Here is a 19,242-nt window from a genome sequence, read left to right on the forward strand (position 1 = left end):
GGACGTGGACTGTACGTGGAGAGGCTGACAGTTGGGTCCACGGCCACAGCAAGGAAGTGCCTCCTTATTACGCAAAAAATAATGATTCCTCCACCTGACAGCTGGGACCCACCGGACGGGCCACTGTATTTCATGAAAAAAATGTTTCCCCCTAACTGTTGGGACCCACCAGCTACATCTTCGCACGCAAGTAAGTGCGTCTGGGCAAAAAAAACGATTCGCCCCCTGACTGCTGGGACCGACCAGCTACATCTTCGTAGGCAAGGAAGTGCCTGACAGTCGGGACCCACCTGGTCGAAGCGTACGTAGCGTTGTCATTCTGGTCGCGAACGTGTATGTACATACTGGTCGATGTAGAGGCGCGCACGTGTCATAGTAGAGGCGCGCACGCAGCATTTACACGTACGTACAACGGCCAGGGTGCAAGAAAGAAAATACGGCCACGTATGTGTACATATGGGCGGGGTCTCGAACGCCTACTCGCGCATACGTACGGCCAAGGCTCGTGTACATGGCTGGGTCGGAACAGAGAAACAGCGTCGTCGTCGTGTTCATGGGGAGGCAACGGAATGCGCCGTGTTCATGGGGAGGCAACGGAATGCGTCGTGTTCATGGGGAGGCAACGAAATGCGTCGTGTTCATCGGGAGGGCTTGGACGGAACAGGCGATGGAAACGAGGCCTGGCGTACCATAGAACGGAGGAAACGGCCTTGTGTTTGACCGGCCACATTCGAAACGGGATCCTGTTCATCGTGAGGGGTCCGGCGTACCTCAAAACGGAGGAAACGGACCTCCTACGGTCGAAACGGGGGTCCTGTTGATCGGGAGGGATGTGGCGTACCGCAAAACGGACAAAACGAACTTGTGTTGGAGCGCTACGGTCGAAACGGGGTCCTATTCATCAGGAGGGGTGTGGCGTACCGCAAAACGGGATTCCACGGGATACTGTTCATCTCCACCGTCGACCTCCTCCAACCTCCACGGGCTCCTGTTCATCTAGCCTCCACGGGCTCTTGTTCATCCAGCCTCCACGGGCTCCTGTTCATCCAGTCTCCACCGTGCGCTACTCCAGCGACTACTGTTGAACCACCCCTCCACCGTCTACTGTTCATCCAGCCCTCCACACCACGGTGTCCTGTTCAACCACCCCTCCACGGGCACCCCTCCACCGTCTACTGTTCATCCAGCCCTCCACACCACGGGGTCCTGTTCAACCACCCCTCCACTGTCTGCTGTTCATCCAGCCCTCCACACCATGGGGTCCTATTCATCCACCCCTCCATGGGCACCCCTCCATCGTCTATTGTTTATCCAGCCCTCCACCACACCACGGGGTCCTGTTCATCTAGAGGCAATGCCACCGCTCACTGTTCATCCAACCCCCCCCCCCCGCAACGCTCACTGTTCATCCCATCGATCGGCTTCAGTTAGCAGCAGTAGCGAAAGAATCGCTCGATCGAGTTCAGTTAACAGCCATCGATCGATCGCTCGGGTTCAGTAACGCGTAGCGTGCAGTGCAATCGCTCGGGTTCAGTTAGAGCCCAACGCCTCGCTCGGGTTCAGTTAGAGCCAACGCCTCGCACACACGTGCGTATGTGTACGAGAGAAACGTGCATCGCTTGGCCCCCGACCTCCCACCGTAACCGAGAACTCCCTGAAATTTTCCTCCCCCTTGCTTCTACCACGGTTTTTTCCGTCATGGACGGCCCAAAGAATGTCATGCAGCTGCATCTCCGGCCCGCCCAGGATGAAAAGCCCATTTTTTGTCATGATTTTTTGTCATAGAAGTAGGAGCCCACCACATCTATGATGATACCGGGTTTTGTCACAATTATCGTCATAGAAGTGTCATATGTATGACAGAAAAAAAATTCGTTCAGCCCAAAATGTCACGGATGTGTCTTTTTTTGTAGTGTATCAAGAGGAGAGAATCATGAGCTTCATTCATTATGACCTTGCTGAGATCACCTTTTGGAACCATAATCCGGTCATCAAAGAACAAAGCGTCTCTGTCCTCAATGAGATAGCACTTGTATTTGGAAAGGCCCTTGGGAACACCATCTTTCACCTTCTTCACCATAGTATCAAGGAGTTGCGCTTCATGAATCTGATCCTCCAAACTTGGAGTGACTTGAAGGTTGGCAAGAAAGCCTTGAGGAACAACTTGAAGGTTGAGCTTTTGGAATGTTTCACAAAGATCATGCTGGAATGGCTTGAGAATTAAGTTATTGCGATATGTCTTTCTGCTCAAAGCCTCTTCAATGATGTTGGCTTTGCCTGGAGTGTACTCAATGCTTGGGTTGTAATCCTGAATCATCTCGACCCAACGAGTTTGCCTAATATTGAGATTGGGCTGAGTGAAGACATATTTCAAGCTCTTGTGATCAGTATAGACTTCAACTTTTTTTTCCCAACAATAGATGTCTCCAGGTGATCAAATCATGGACAATTGCCGCCAACTCAAGATCGTGAGTGGGAAATTTCTTCTCATTTGGCTTCAACTGCCGAGAAGTATAAGCCACAATTTTCTTGTCTTGCATAAGAACACCACCAAGACCATGCAATGAGGCATGACAGGATACTTGGAAGGGCTTCGATTCATCAGGAGGAGTAAGAACTGGTGCTTAGACAAGCTTCTCTTTGAGTGTCTTGAATGCAACATCACACTCAGGAGTCCAAGAATATTTGACATTCTTCTGGAGGAGGTTAGACAGAGGCTTGGCAATTTTGGAGAAGTTCTGCATGAAACTTCTGCAATAGCTTGCAAGCCCGAGAAAGCTTTGAAGTTGCTTAACATTCTAAGGAGGTTGCCATTTGACAATCTCTTCACCCTTTTCAGGATTTACTGAGATGCCCTCAGTAGAGATGATGTGCCCGAGGTAGAGTACTTCCTTGAGCTAGAATTCAAATGTGGAGAACTTTGCATAAAACCGGTGCCCTCTGAACTTGTCAAGCACCAAGCGGAGATGCTCTGCATGTTCTTCTTCAGTTTCAAAGAAAATCAGGATGCATTATTCAGTGTTAGTTATTCTCAATGCATAGTTATGACCGTTTTTGTTTTCTGGTTGGTTTTTTATCAATCTATTTGCTAGTCTCCATTTGTACTTGTAAGTGCATCTAGTGCCACCCCTAGTTGGTTTTCGAGCATTGACGACAAACCTGGTTGAGGGACTAATGTGTTTGTGAGAATTGCAGGATAACACAGGTAGTATCCTCTCATTGATTCCGCTTACCTACTGGAGATGACCCCTAAAATGTGTGAAGACATTGAAGATAATGGTGGTATGTGAAGATATTCACATTGAAGACTATGACGTGAGAAGACATCGCATGAAGTCTTTGGAGCGCGAAGACATAGTTGTTTCGTAGTTTCATTTTCTTATTTGTTGAGTCATAGGAACCACCGTACTGTTAAGTGGGGTCCAAGTGAACAAAGTCAGAGTGACTAAAGTGATGCTCAACCAAATCCTAAGTCTTCGAGCGAAGACAATGAGAGCAAATCTTATCCAGAGTTGGATGAGCCAGCTTTACTTGTAGCCCAAGTCAAGCTGTCGCGTGTGTTTGAAATCTGACCGTCGGAACACGTGTTAGTTCCTTAGTGACCCAGGGTCATTTCGGACAAATCAGGTCGGGTTGCCTAGTGGCTATAAATAGCCCACCCCCTACACCATAAATTGGTGGATGCTCAGAGTTAGTGCACGGCTTTTGTCGTTTGAGAGAGAAATCCTTGCGAGGGCAAAGCCCTAAACACCCAGAGCCAAAGAGTGTTAGGCATCACTGAAGTCTTTCTGTCTGTGTGATCTAAAGACTTGTTACACTTGAGGATTGTGAATCCTCCAGCCGGTTAGGCATCGCATTCTGAGCATCCAAGAGTCATTCTGGATCGCCGGTGAACGAAGAAGTCTGCGAAGGTATGGAAGTCTACCTTGAAGACTTACCTGAGTGATTGGGCAAGGACTGGGTGTCCTTAGCTCAAGGGGAATAAGGTGAAGACGCGGTCTTCTGAGTTGAATCTCAGCCTCCCTAACCAGACGTACAGTTGTCACAGCAACTGGAACTGGTCCAACAAATCCTTTGTCTTCACCAAGCAACTGTTTCTATCTCTTCCTTCTATTTACTTATAGTCTGTCTTCGTGAAGTCATTGCCTGCTTGCATTATCTATTTGACTTCACTGTGTGACTACTTGTTCTGATAGGCTTCATACTATCTTCCATCCTGATCCATACTGCCTAGCTGCTAATAGTCTTCGTGCTTTCACTTCATTAAGTACTTGACTATGGCTTGCCTAGTGTAGTCCTTCCACTGCATGTTAATAGGTTCATTTCTATCGTTTGTCTTTGAAACTTCCATGTTTTGAAGACTTTCATAAAAATCGCCTATTCAACCCCCCCTCTAGTCGATAACTAGCACCTTCAATTGGTATCAGAGCAAGGTACTCCCTTGTCCTGTGTGATTCGGTTTAACCACCTAGAGTTTTAGCTATGTCAACTGCAGCGATAATCAAAGTCTCTGCTGCGTGCCCTGTCTTTGATGGCACTGATTACCCCTACTGGAAGAATAAGATGTGCATGCATCTTGAAGCCATTGATGTCGATCTATGGTATGTCGTCAAGAATGGTGTTCCCAAGACTGGTGAAGGTGTCACCCCTGCTGATGTCAAGAAGTTCGTTCAACTGGATTCCACTGCCAAGAACATCATCTGTGGTCATCTGACCAAAGGACAGTATGGTCGTGTGAGTGCTCTGGAAACGTCGAAGCTAGTCTGGGACTGGCTCTCCAAGGTCAACGAAGGCGTATCAACCTAGAGAGGTCAAAGGATCAGTGTTCTTCGCAACCGCTTCAAGAGAAACGACAATGAGAATGTTCAGCTCATGTTTGATCGCCTCACTGACATCACAAATGAGCTTCATGCTCTCGGCGCTACTGAGATCACCAAGCATGAAATCATCAAGACACTCCTGAGATCACTTGACAGCTCGTTTGACACCCTAGCCCTGATGATTCAAGAACGCCCTGATTTCAAGACACTAGATCCGTCTGACATACTTGAGAGGCTCAACACACATGAGTTTCAGCTTTCTGAGAAAAGAGATATCTACGGTCCCAACTACAGCCGAACTCGCGCTTTGAAGGCAAAAGATGTTTCCTCATCTGAAGAAGAATCTAACTGCAGTTCTGGTGATCCTGAAGACATTGGAAAGGAGCTTGCTATGCTTGTGAAGAAGTTCCAGAAATTCACCAAGAAGAAAGGATTCAGAAAGTCTTCATGATCTGATGAAGCTTCTACTCATGACTACAAGAAGAGAACATGCCACAAGTGCAAGAAACCTGGTCACTACATCTCTGAGTGTCCGCAGTGGGACAATGAAAACAAGAACAAGAAGAAGAAGAAGAGCAAGGAATATGATTCTGATGACAAGAAGAAGAAGAAGAAATCCTCAAAGTCTTCTTCCAAGTCTTCATCAAAGTCTTCATCACACAAGAAGAGCTCATCTGGCAAGGCTCATGCTTTTGTTGGCAAGAAGATGGATTCAGAGGAGGAGTCTACTTCTGAGGAGGCGGAGGCGGAGTCTGAGGAGGAGTTCGACTCTAGCGTTGCAAGTCTGGCTACAGCCTACGTTGCCAAGTCCATCTTCAACACTGAAGACAATGGCTCCGTCACCTACGCTGATGCTAATGACAAGAACGACTCCGCTCCCACCTATTGCTTCATGGCACGTGGTGACAAGGTAAACTCATGTGATGCTTACTTTCAAACATCAAGTGAAGATGACTCTGATTGTGAATCCAAACCCAGCTACAAAACACTTGCTAAAATTGCAACTGAACAACAGAAAGCTATGGAACATATTCAAAAACTGTTAGACAAAAGCGATGACCCGTTGGACGCGGAAATGACCCGATCTTAGTCCTTAATTGAAGACATAAAAAATATTCATGTTAAGTATGAGCAACTTGAAAGTCGTCATGAAACGCTCTCAACAACTCATGAAAAGCTTTCCTATGATTATCTTCAAAGGAAGCAGGAACTTGAGAAATTGAGAGCAGTTCATGAAGATCTTCAAAAAGAAAATGAGTCACTTCGCGCTCAACAAATCAGTCCCGCTCAGGAAGGATTTGAACCACCATGTCTAAAATGCCTTGAGCGTGATAACGCTACTTCTGTTGCTGAATGTTCTACTGTTGCTACTGTTGCAATATCTTCAACTATTGATGTGGTAACTAACCCCTCTACTGACGATGCCACTGATATTGCTGATGAAAATGCTAGGTTGAAGACATTGCTTGAGACAGGGATGTACAAAAGTCTCAAAGGGCATCAGACACTATGTGATGTCCTCAAAAAGAAGATTCTGAACCGAAACCCTAGGAAAGAGGGTGTTGGGTTCGAGAGGAAAATGAATGTTGATTGTTCTTACTGGAAGCCTGAGCAGTACCCCAAAACCACATGGGTTGCTGCAAAGGAACCTTCAGTGGATCCATCTGCCCTATCTGGCTTCACTTGTGCTAACCCGATTATCATTGATGAATCCTTTGATGCGAACTATAAAATGTTTAAGAATTGAAATGGTGAAGTGTTTGCCAGGTATATTAGTACTAACTGCAGGAATGGGCCACCTATGAAGAAAATCTGGGTGCCCAAAAGGTGTCTGGAGAATCTTCCTGTGAATGTCGTCATGACACCACAAGGGAAGAAGACAAACCCCAGACCAATGGCTTCATATGGTCCAGAGGCTTCATACAGACATAGGACTCACCTGAGTCACCCTAACACTGATGTTTTGCAGGGAAACTATACTCGGGACTATGAATATGAGTGTGTCTCAAACCGCCATGTTCATAAAACCAAGAACTACTCTGCTTATTCTTATGAGTATTATTCACCTCCTGCAAGACTATTTGCTAGGGCTCCAAAGCCAAAGTTCTCAGATGTTGTACTTAGACTCATTTCGAAGCCACCCTTGAAAATGTGGGTGGTTAAGAAGACTTAACTCTCTTTTGCATGGAAAGGTCTCTAGCCGGTAATTAAAGGCGTCGGATGCTATTGCTGGGGACCTAAAGCATCTTGTGGGGCACAAGATAAAATTCCCAAATGATCTTATTATGTATTTCATTCCTGAGTCGCTTAACGTGCATCCTATCAGTTCTAACCTGGGTCTGAGCTTTCATAATCCACTTGCTCGTCAAATGTTTATGCTTCACAATAATCTTCGTGAAGCCTATCCCCCTAACTGCTCTGTAGGGTATGACACCAGCTACTTCAGAATGGATTATTGATAGTGGATGCACTAATCATATGACTGGTGATCGAAGTCCTCTCATGGACTCCACCTTACGTCCATCTGAAAAGAGTCACAACACATTTGCTGACACTGGTAAAAGCAAGGTATTGGGTCTAGGTAGAGTTGCAATCTTAAAGGATCAGCACATGGATAAAGTGATGCTTGTTGAATCCCTTGGTTTCAACTTAATGTCTGTCTCAATGCTTTGCGATTTGAACATGATTGTGATATTTGGAAAATATCGTTGCCTTGTTCTAATGGAATCTGACAAGTCTCTAGTCTTTGAAGGGTATCAGAAAGATGATTTGTACATGGTAGATTTCTCAGCAGGACCACAGCTTGACGTATGTCTTCTTGCAAAAGCTTCAGAGTGTTGGCTCTGGCATCGGAGGCTAGGGCATGCTGGCATGAGGAACTTGCATACTCTCGCAAAGAAGAAGCATGTCATAGGCATCGAGGGCGTCAAGTTCAAGAAGGATCACTTATGCGGTGACTGCGAAGCTGGAAAGATGACGAGGGCCAAGCATCCCTCAAAGACAATCATGACAACAACTCAACCCTTCGAACTGCTACACATGGACCTATTCGGTCCTACTCACTACTCTACTCTCACTATTACTGCTTGTCTCTATGGCTTCATCATTGTTGATGATTATTCAAGATATACATGGGTGCATATAATTCTCTACAAGACTAAAGTGCAGGATGTCTTCAAACGCTTCGCCAACCGTGCCAGGAACAACTAAGTCATGAATCCAAAGCGGCACAGACCTATGGAGACAGGCATACATGAATCACATCGAGCATGTCGGTCATCAGCGAGTGAATCCGGGCTGTAGCACTGGGCTAACAGGACTCCGGGGAACCCGGGCTGTAGCAGGCTAGGCTGGACTCCGAATGTCACCGCGTGACATTTCCCCGAAGGGACAGACATAGGAACGAAGTGAATCACATGCCGGCCAGTCAAGTGTCCCGAACAGTAGTGCTGGGCTAGCAGGACTCCGGTGAACCGGGCTGTAGCGGACTACTATGGCTCGAGGAACACTAGACTACATTTCCCCATAAGAAAGGCTGCCAAGGATAAACAACTAGATTGTCGGATCCCACTCATACCAAGCATTTCAATCATACACACAATATGCCCGATATGAGTACATACAACATGGCATCACAACAAAACTCTACAACTCAAGTACTTTATTTAAAGGCTCCAGAGAGCCATACATAACATGTTCATACAGGTAGGGGTCACATGACCCGACACTCAAGTCATACAAGCATACAAGCACAAGCAGAAGTAAATAGTCTGAGTACAGACACTAGAAAGCAAGAAGGCTTCTGAAGCCTGTCTATCTACATAGGGCCCTCCATGGCCAGGATCACCACCTGGATGACTAGTCACTCGTCGACATCAAGGTCTACGTAGAACCCATCGGAGGGGGCGGTGTTGTCGTCTGGAAACAGTAATTAAGCAAACATGAGTACAAAGGTACTCAACAAGTCTTACAACAGAACCTACTATACATGCTCATTCTCAAGAAGGTGGTGGGGTTATTGCAGCAAGCCAGTTTTGACTCTTGGCTAAGCTATCCTACGGAACTCCACTAGTAAAATAGTTTTGCACACGAGTCCACTACTCACTAACACAATACTCCACCGGGGATCCTCCCTCGTCATCCTACGAGAGGGCCATCCTCGGTCTCACACTTATCTTGAGTCTTTTAGTAGTAACCATTAACTTGTCTATGAACTGTATAGGCAATCAAGTAGTCCTTTACCGCGGACGCGGCTATTCGAATAGTTTTATACCCTGCAGGGGTGTACTTCGTCACACATGTTTCCACCACTTAGCATCTGCACACGACATGTGTTCGGCAGACTTCAAGCGAAAACTGACGTGGGTGTAGACCACGACCTGACTAACCGCACAAGTCTCTAGTCCAGGTTTATCGCCTATTCAGGTTCCATCCGCAAGGAAATCCGGCCGGGGTGTCCTCAACGGCCCCAAACGATGTGTACAGGGTCCCGAGACGCCAAACGAGCGCTCGGCATACCCGGCCACAGTGTATCTATCCCATCATAGCCCACCCCTAGGGTCAGCGCTACGCACGGCCGCCAACACATAACCTACAAACACCAGAAACTAGTTGCAACTCCTGGACAGAGGGTGAGAGAGGTCAGTAAGTCGAGCGGGGTCATATTTCAGGGCCCAACGTGTGGTAGTAGCTGAATCTTAAATCACGCATACAGATCTCAGTTCTTATGGACGGCCTCAATGAAACAACCCACCATGTACTCCTACACGGCCTCTCATCGATACCTTTACCAACACATGTTCAACACATCCCTCATATTACTGACATAATCATTTCACTCTAGCCCATCATCCAGATGAACTAGACCTGACACAACTCTAAGCATAGCAGGCATAGCAAGGTAGGAATCACATACATGGCTCAATCAACTCCTACACATGCTAGTGGGTTTCATCTAGTTACTGTGGCAATGACAGGTCATGCAGAGGATAAGGGTTCAACTACCGTAGCACACAGCAGTTTGAATCGCGTTGTCTTAATGCAGTAAACAAGAGCAGAAGCGAGAACATGGGTTTGTATCGGAATGATCAATGGGTTGCTTGCCTGTTGTAGTGGTAGTAGGGTACTGCCCTTTAGACGGATACTCAGGGTTATCCTCGGAGGCAGAACCTACCACGAAAGGCACACCGAACATAATCAACACATGACAATATGCAACAATATGATGCATGCTATGACATGGCAAGATGAAAGTGTCTTGGCCTAATGCAAGCTAAAACAGGAAGGAATGAACTCATTTGAATCAAAGATTCAAATGTTAGCTCATTTAACATGGCCTTATTAGTGCATTATCTTATTCTGCTTAAACAGCAAAGTTAACTTGTTTTGTCATGCATGAAACCATTACAGATGGATAGATTGAATTTTTTGATCATTTTTCATATATAAATCTTTGCATTTGGAGCTATGGTTGATTTTCTATGATTTTTAGAAGTTTTGGCTATTCTCTGGAATTACCTATCAAAGAATAAATCCAGTAATTGAATTAATGCGTCAACATGACATAGGTGTGACGTCAGCGGGTCAACTGGGTCGACCAGGTCAAACCTGACTGGTGGGCCCTGTCTGTCAGTGTCTCAGCTAATTAACAGAATTATGTTAGTGCTAATTAACTGTCAGTGGGGCCTGGGCCCACATGTTAGTGACTGAACTAATTAAATTTAGTTAAAACTAATCCTAAACTAATTAGCAGGCCGGCCCCACCTGTCATAGACTCAGGAGGGGAGTTAACCTGGGCCCACACGGGGGTCACACAGGGTCAACTCGCCGGCGTCTAGCCGCCGGCGAGGCCAGACGCGGCGGAGCAGCGCGGGATTTGCACTCCGGCGACCAAAAGGACAGCGGAGACTATCTACGTGATGCGGGGAGGAAGCCGCGTCGAGTGGTGGCAGTGGGTGGAGCTGGGGTGGCCGGAAACATCGCCGGCGACGAGGTTGGCGACGGCCGGAGCTCGGGTAAGGTTGAACTAGTCGCTAGGGGGCACGGGGAGGCGCGTGGTTTGGTGCGTTGAGCTCTTGGAGGTGTGGTAGGACTGGTGGACAGGGTGGCGCGGCCATTGGGTGGCCGGAGCCTCGTCGGCGACGAGCTCCACGGCGGTGTGTGCGGGTGAGCTACGTGCGGTTGCTACGGGGCTCGAGAGAGAGAACGGAGGGGGTGGGGAGGTGGCTGAGCTCACGGGGGTCTCGTCGAGGCAGTCGGCGAGGTCGGGGATGAGTTGATGCGGCGGGGACGGTGAAAGGGATCTCCGGTGGCCGGAGTTGAGGACGAGCTTGGTGCAGCATCTCCGGGGCGAGCGAGCGCTCGGGGCTCGGCCTACTCGATGTAGTCGACAACGGCGAAGCTCATGGACACGATGGCGCGGCGCGAGGACGACGGAGGGCGCGGCTACGACGATGGTGCGGCGACAGGAGCGTCGGCCATGGTGGGGAACGGCGAGGGAGAGAGACAGGGGGAATGGCGTGTCCAGGGGCTTCGGGGTGCGACGTGGAGGCGTCCATGCATCCAGGGGCGTGGGCAGCAAGCAGGTGACATCGTGGCGAGCTCGGGCATGCCGGTGTCACCTCCCTACCTGCTTGGCGGGGAAGAAGCAGCTGGCTGGCGCGGGCCAGCATAGTGCTAGGCCGCCAGGTGGGCCGGCTGGTGGGTTAGGTGGGCTACGTCAGGTGAGTTCCTGTTCTTTCTCTCCTTTTCTGTTTTTCTTATTTATTCTATTGTTTCTGTAGCTTCAGGGCTTTATTAAAAATGCCAGGGCATTTCCATAAATCATAAAATTAATCATGGCTACTGCTTAGAATATATCCAACAGCAAACATTTTAGTTTATGATTATTTGAGTATTTAAAATATTTTATAGCATTTAAATGCCCAAATGCAAATACTATAAGGATTAATCCAATGACCTTAGATGTCCTAGAAAAATGTGCACATTTTTGTCAGGGGTTTTAACCCAAAACAAAAAGGGTGGGCTTTTTAGAAGGGCATTTCAGGTTCATTGAAAAAGATTTTAGTAAACCCTAGTTGTTCCAGGGGGGTGCTGGGGGTTCTGTCATCCCCATTTCAAATTTAAGAGAAAATTAAACATGATGCACACTCTAATGCTTGAACTAGCTAGGGTGTGACAACTATGGTGTCAAGATCAAGCATATCAGAAGTGACAATGGCACAGAATTCAAGACATCAGCCTCGACACTTATCTTGATACATTGGGCATCACTCATGAGTTCTCAGCTCCGTACACGCCGCAGCAGAATGGCATCATGGAGCGCAAGAACAGAACACTCATTGAGATGGCTCGGACGATGCTTGATGAGTACAAGACTCCAAGGAAGTTCTGGCCTGAAGCTATTGATACTTCATGCCATGTCATCAACCGTGATTATCTTCACAAGCTTCTAAAGAAGACATCATATGAGCTACTGACTGGTAAGAAGTCAAACGTAAGTTACTTCAGAGTATTTGGTGCCAGATGCTGGAACAAGGATCCACATCACACTTCAAAATTTGCACCGAAAGCACATGAAGGTTTTATGCTTGGTTACGGAAAGGATTCACACTCCTACAGAGTCTTCAACCTCTTTCACTATAAAGTGGTTGAAACTGTGGATGTGCGGTTCGATGAGACTAACAGCTCACAAAGAGTGCACCTGCCAAATGTGCTAGATGAAGTTCCACCTAGTGAATCCATCAAGCTTATGGGTACTGGAGAAATCATACCTTCAGAGGCGCAGGCTGAAGAGGAACTTATCATTTCTGCACCAAATCAACCTGAAGACTCTGCTCAGCCTGAAGCCAATGTTGAAGATGAAGACAATGATCAGCAAGAGCAAAGTCTTCGTCTAGTTCATCCTCATGTTGCAAATGAAGTACAGATTGAGAAGATAATTGATAGCATCAATGCACCTGGTCCACTCACTCGTTCAAGAGCAACACAGCTAGCAAATTTCTGTGGGCACTTTGCATTTGTCTCAATATTTGAACCCAAGATAGTTGCTGAAGCCTTCATGGAACCTGAGTGGATTCAAGCTATGCAAGAAGAGCTTCAACAGTTCGAGCTGAACAATGTGTGGGAATTGGTCAAGCGTCCTGATCCTCGTAAACACAATATCATAGGCACTAAATGGATATATCGCAACAAGCAAGATGAGCATGGTCAAGTTGTCGGAAACAAGGCTCGTCTCGTTGCTCAAGGATACACTCAAGTTGAAGGGATTGACTTCGATGAAACATTTGCTCCCGTGGCTAGGCTTGAAGCCATTCGCATACTGCTAGCCTACGCAAATCATCATAACATCCTTCTGTATCAAATGGATGTGAAGAGTTCCTTTCTCAATGGCAGGATTGAAGAAGAAGTGTATGTTGCACAACCACCTGGCTTTGAAGATCCAAAACATCCTGACATGGTTTGCAAGCTCAACAAGGCACTGTATGGCCTCAAACAAGCCCCTCGTGCTTGGTATGACACACTCAAAGACTTCCTGAAGAGCAAAGGCTTCAAACCTGGTTCCCTGGATCCCACACTCTTCACGAAGACATATGATGGTGAACTGTTTGTGTGCCAAATATATGTGGACGACATTATCTTCGGCCGCACTAATCAAAAATACAGTGATGAGTTTGGACACATGATGCAAGAGCAATATCAAATGTCCATGATGGGTGATCTGAAGTTCTTCCTTGGTCTTCAAATACGTCAGCAAAGCAACGGCATCTTCATATCTCAAGAAAAATTCCTCAAAGACTGTCTGAAGAAGTTTGGAATGCAAGACTACAAAGGTTACACGACGTCAATGCCAACCAAGATTCATCTGGGTCCTAACGCCAATGGTAAAGAGTTCGATCAAAAGGTATACCGCTCCATGATTGGTTCTTTACTTTATTTATGTGCATCTAGGCCATATACAATGCTTAGTGTTTGCATGTGTACCCCATTCCAAGCGGCACCAAAGGAATCGCATCACTTAGCTGTGAAGCGAATTCTTCCATATTTGGCTTACACCCCAACACTAGGATTATGGTATCCAAAGGGCTCAGAGTTTGATCTAGTTGGATTCTCGGATACTGATTATGCTGGTGACAAGGTGGGTCGCAAGTCTACATCAGGCACATGTCACTTTCTGGGATGATCACTTGTTTGTTGGTCTTCAAAGAAGCAGAACTGTGTATCTCTCTCCACTGTTGAATCTGAATCCATTGCTGCTGGATCTTGCTGCGCTCAGCTTCTATGGATGAAGCAAACACTCAAATACTATGGCATCCATATGAAGCAAGTACCACTCTACTGCGACAATGAAAGCGCCATCAAGATTGCCAACAACCCAGTTCAGCACTCGAAGACAAAGCACATTGAAATTCGTCATTGTTGATGATTATTCAAGATATACATGGGTGCACATAATCCTCTACAAGACTGAAGTGCAGGATGTCTTCAGATGCTTCGCCAACTGTGTCATGAACAACTATGGCGTCAAGATCAAGCATATCAGAAGTGACAACGGCACAGAGTTCAAGAACACTGGCCTCGATCTTTACCTGGATACATTGGGCATCACTCATGAGTTCTCCGCTCCGTACACACCTCAGCAAAATGGCATCGTGGAGCGCAAGAACAGAACACTCATTGAGATGGCTCAAACGATGCTTGATGAATACAAGACTCCAAGAAAGTTCTGGCCTGAAGCTGTTGATACTGCAAGCCATAGCATCAACCGTGTTTATCTTCACAAGCTTCTGAACAAGACATCCTATGAACTCCTTACTGGTAAGAAGCCAAATGTCAGTTACTTCAGAGTATTTGGTGCTAGGTGCTGGATCGAGGATCCACATCACACTTCAAAATTTGCATCGAAAGCACATGAAGGTTTTATGCTTGGTTACGGAAAGGACTCACACTCCTATAGAGTCTTCAACCACTTTCACTATAAAGTGGTTGAAACTGTGGATGTGCGGTTCGATGAGACTAACGGCTCGCAAAGAGAGCATCTGCCAAATGTGCTAGATGAAGTTCCACCTACTGAATCCATCAAGCTTATGGGAACTGGAGAAATCATACCGTCTGAAGCTCAGGCTGAAGAGGAACTTATCATTTCTGCACCTAATCAACCTGAAGACAATGCTCAGCCTGAAGACAATCCTCCTAATGATGACAATGATCAGCAAGAGAAAAATCTTCGTCCAGTTCATCCTCGTGTTGCAAATGAAGTACAGATTGAGAAGATAATTGATAGCATCAATGCACCTGGTCCACTCACTCGTTCAAGAGCAACACAGCTAGCAAATTTCTGTGGGCACTTTGCATTTGTCTCAATATCTGAACCCAAGAAAGTTGTTGAAGCCTTCATGGAACCTGGATGGATTCAAGCTATGCAAGAAGAGCTTCAACAGTTTGAGCTGAACAATGTGTGGGAATTGGTCAAGCGTCCTGATCCTCATAAACACAATATCATAGGCACTAAATGGATATATCGCAACAAGCAAGATGAGCATGGTCAAGTTGTCACAAACAAGGCTCGTCTCGTTGCTCTAGGATACACTCAAGTTGAAGGGATTGACTTCGATGAAACATTTGCTCCCCTGGCTAGGCTTGAAGATATTCGCATACTGCTAGCCTACGCAAATCATCATAACATCCTTCTGTATCAAATGGATGTGAAGAGTGCCTTTCTCAATGGCAAGATTGAAGAATAAGTGTATGTTGCACAACCGCCTCGCTTTGAAGATCCAAAACATCCTGATATGGTATACAAGCTCAATAAGGCATTGTATGGCCTCAAACAAGCCCCTTGCGCTTGGTATGACACACTCAAAGATTTTCTGAAGAGCAAAGGCTTCAAACCTGGTTTCCTGGATTCCACACTCTTCACGAAGACATATGATGGTGAACTGTTTGTGTGCCAAATATATGTGGATGACATTATCTTTGGCTGCACTAATCAAAAATACAATGATGAGTTTGGACACATGATGCAAGAGCAATATCAGATGTCCATGATGGGTGAGCTGAAGTTCTTCCTTGGTCTTCAAATATGTTAGCAAAGCAACGGCATCTTCATATCTCAAGAAAAATGTCTCAAAGACTACCTGAGGAAGTTTGGAATGCAAGATTGCAAAGGATACATGACGCCATGCCAACCAAAAGTCATTTGGGTCCTGACACAAATGGTAAAGAGTTTGATCAAAAGGTATACCGCTCCATGATTGGTTCTTTACTTTATTCATGTGCATCTAGGCCAGATATAATGCTTAGTGTTTGCATGGGTGCCCGATTCCAAGCGGCACCAAAGGAATCGCATCACTTAGCTGTGAAGCGAATTCTTCGATATTTGGCCTACACCCCAACATTAGGATTATGGTATCCAAACGACTCAGAGTTCGATCTAGTTGGATTCTCGGATGCTGATTATGCTGGTAACAAGGTGGATCGCAAGTCTACATCAGGCACATGTCACTTTCTGGGACGATCACTTCTTTGTTGGTCTTCAAAGAAGCAGAAATGTGTTTCTCTCTCCACTGCTGAATCTGAATACATTGCTGCTCGATCTTGCTGCGCTCAGCTTCTATGGATGAAGCAAACACTCAAAGACTATGGCATCCATCTGAAGCAAGTACCACTCTACTGCGACAATGAAAGCGCCATCAAGATTGCCAACAACCCAGTTCAGCACTTGAAGACAAAGCACATTGAAATTCGTCATCACTTTCTCAGAGATCATGTCATGAAGGAAGATATTGATATCATTCACGTCAACACTGAAGAGCAACTGGAAGATATCTTCACAAAGCCCTTGGATGAGAAAAGGTTTTGCAAGTTGCGGTGTGAGCTAAATATCTTGGAATCCTCAAATGTCCTATGATTAGGCACACATCCTAACACTTATGCATGTTGATGACTTAGATGTGCAACACAGGAAGTAACATATATCTTCAATTAATGAAGACTTACACTCTAAGTGTGAATACATTAACGCGGAATTTGACTTCGGAGCACCACGGTAATTGTGCGCCGTGTCTGGGTCTAATACTTCCTATACGGTGGGTAGCGCCACCACCAAACTTTTGTTTGGAGTGTTTTCTGTTGGCGTTACATTTGCAAAGTCTTCGCATTTGGTTCGTCTTCAATATTGACATGACTTCATGTTTATCTTCACAATATTGATTTGATCTTATTCTGATATTAGCGTTCTGTCCTCTACAGCATTCACTTATAGCTATGTCTTCTCGTTCGAATCTTTTGAACTAAGTGAATGTGATCGGACCCTAACCTCTCTATGCTCCCTTCTCAAATCTATCTATCCAAATCATATGCATTCTGTTGAAACCGTCGAATGTCTTCTCTATGTCCTTGTCAATAGAAGATACAGAGATAAACATTAAATCTATTTTAAATGCTCAATCCTTATGGCCTGAAACCCGGAGAAGCGGGAACGACCACCCGACAATCCAGGTGTGCGTGAGAACATGGAACAACTTCCAATGTGTTGCATGTTCGCCATGTGTCCCTCAGATGTGAACCGCCAGGGGCACCTGCGTAATAACATTGTGTCGTCCCTGTCCTTATAAATACACACCACACCCCAGTCATTATTTCTTCTTCCACCTCTCCTTCTCGCACAAACTCTAGCGCCACCGCTAGCTCTTGACAACACCGGCAACGAAGCGCTTAGCTGCCGCGACCTCACCGACGCCGTCCTCACGCCGGCCGCGGACATCATCTTCTCCGCCGTTGCCGTAGGTGTCCTCCGTCGCCAAGTTAGGGCACGGAAGATCAAACTGCTCGGCCTCATCTTCTTCTCCGTCTAGCAGTTCTTCGTGTGGTAAATAAAACCTCTTTTTTTTACTATCCTTTTGATCCGATAGATTCATCTTTTTCAACCACAAGTGGTTTCTGTCCCTACAAATTTGGATCTATCATGTTCTGCATCTCATAACATGCCTAGTATATTCACTTATGCTTCACACATAGTTAGATTCCTCACTTGTACTTATTCTTGGATTCGTAAAAATCTGGAACCAACTCTCATCATATAAGTGAATGTCTTCATGCTATGAGGTCAATGTCTTCTTAACTGATTTATCTTCAAAATCTTCTGAGAATGCATATGACCTCTTCCCCTTCCCTCGCATCTCTAATGTCATCACAGGTACATGTCCATGTGAGAATCCCTTGGTTCTCATAGTATGCATTCATTTGCAGAATTCTTACAGTTTCTCCCGAAGCCAGTTCCTGTCTGACCAGCAGACGGAAGCCTTTGCAAGTTCTAAAGCCATTCAGTCTGAACTTCATGGCAACAGAGAAATTAGTCAGGAAGGGCGGTAGACAGCGCCGTGGGAACACAGCTAAGGACCTGCCACTAGATCTCTATGAGCTATACAAGTCAGATCCTGAAGAGACCTATGGTGAACGCAAGAACCGAATCCAATGGATTCGAAGACATTGTGCAGAGGAATGGTTCAAGTACAAATTTGTCACTGACGAATATGCTGAAAAGAATGCCATCAAGAGCCCCTGTGGAGATATTATATACAAAGGTCTTCAGCCCAAGTCGAAGTCCGAAGCCATTGCTCAAGGCTTCTACCCTTGCATGGTCCGTGGACCTCAGCCTACTAATGTCGGCCTATCTTCTCTGCTATGGTGTCGTGAAGACAATCTTTTTAAGCGCAACTTCCAGCTTGCCAAAGAGTCTGCAAAGAATAACAAGAAGGACCTTGGTCTAGACTTCAACCCGGGTCCATCAGCTCCTCGTGCCGATGGCACCCGTGATGCCGAACCCAATATCATCGGGGCCTTCTACAACCTCGAAGGTCTCATCTCACACATTGTTGTTTAGGGGGCAGTCGTGGAGCACTCTGCAGATGATGCTGATTCTGATGAAGCGCCTGCTCCTCCCAAGACACGGAAGCAGAAGAAACCAAAGGCTTCAAAGCCCTCCTCTGCACCAAAAGCTTAGCATGCGAAGCCTCTGGCCACTGCACCTCCTGAAGCCAGTGTGCAGTCTGAAGATCTCTCTCGCATCTCCAAGACTGAGAAGAAGAAGAAGCCCATTCAAATTTCTGGTCAAGCATTGACCCCAGCTGCTGTTCTGAGGAACGAGAATGAAGCCATTGATCTGTCAAGTGACGATGATCTTGGCGATGACGCTCTTGAGCTGTTGATAAAGAGTAAGGAAGAGGCGGAGATCTTCAATGATCTACCCCTGTTTGATGTGGATATCTTGAATAACTTCATTGATGAATGGTTTGAAAACCCCAGCATCAACCTCGATGACCTTGAGCTTCCAATTGGCATCAGTATCTCTTTCCATAGTGCCATTGCTACTGAGATGGCTCTTGCTCAGAAGATTGTTGAACTGAAGAACAAAATTGATCAT

This window comes from Triticum aestivum, chromosome 1A (genome assembly GCF_018294505.1).
Source record: "Triticum aestivum cultivar Chinese Spring chromosome 1A, IWGSC CS RefSeq v2.1, whole genome shotgun sequence".
In the NCBI taxonomy this organism is placed as follows: domain Eukaryota; kingdom Viridiplantae; phylum Streptophyta; class Magnoliopsida; order Poales; family Poaceae; genus Triticum; species Triticum aestivum.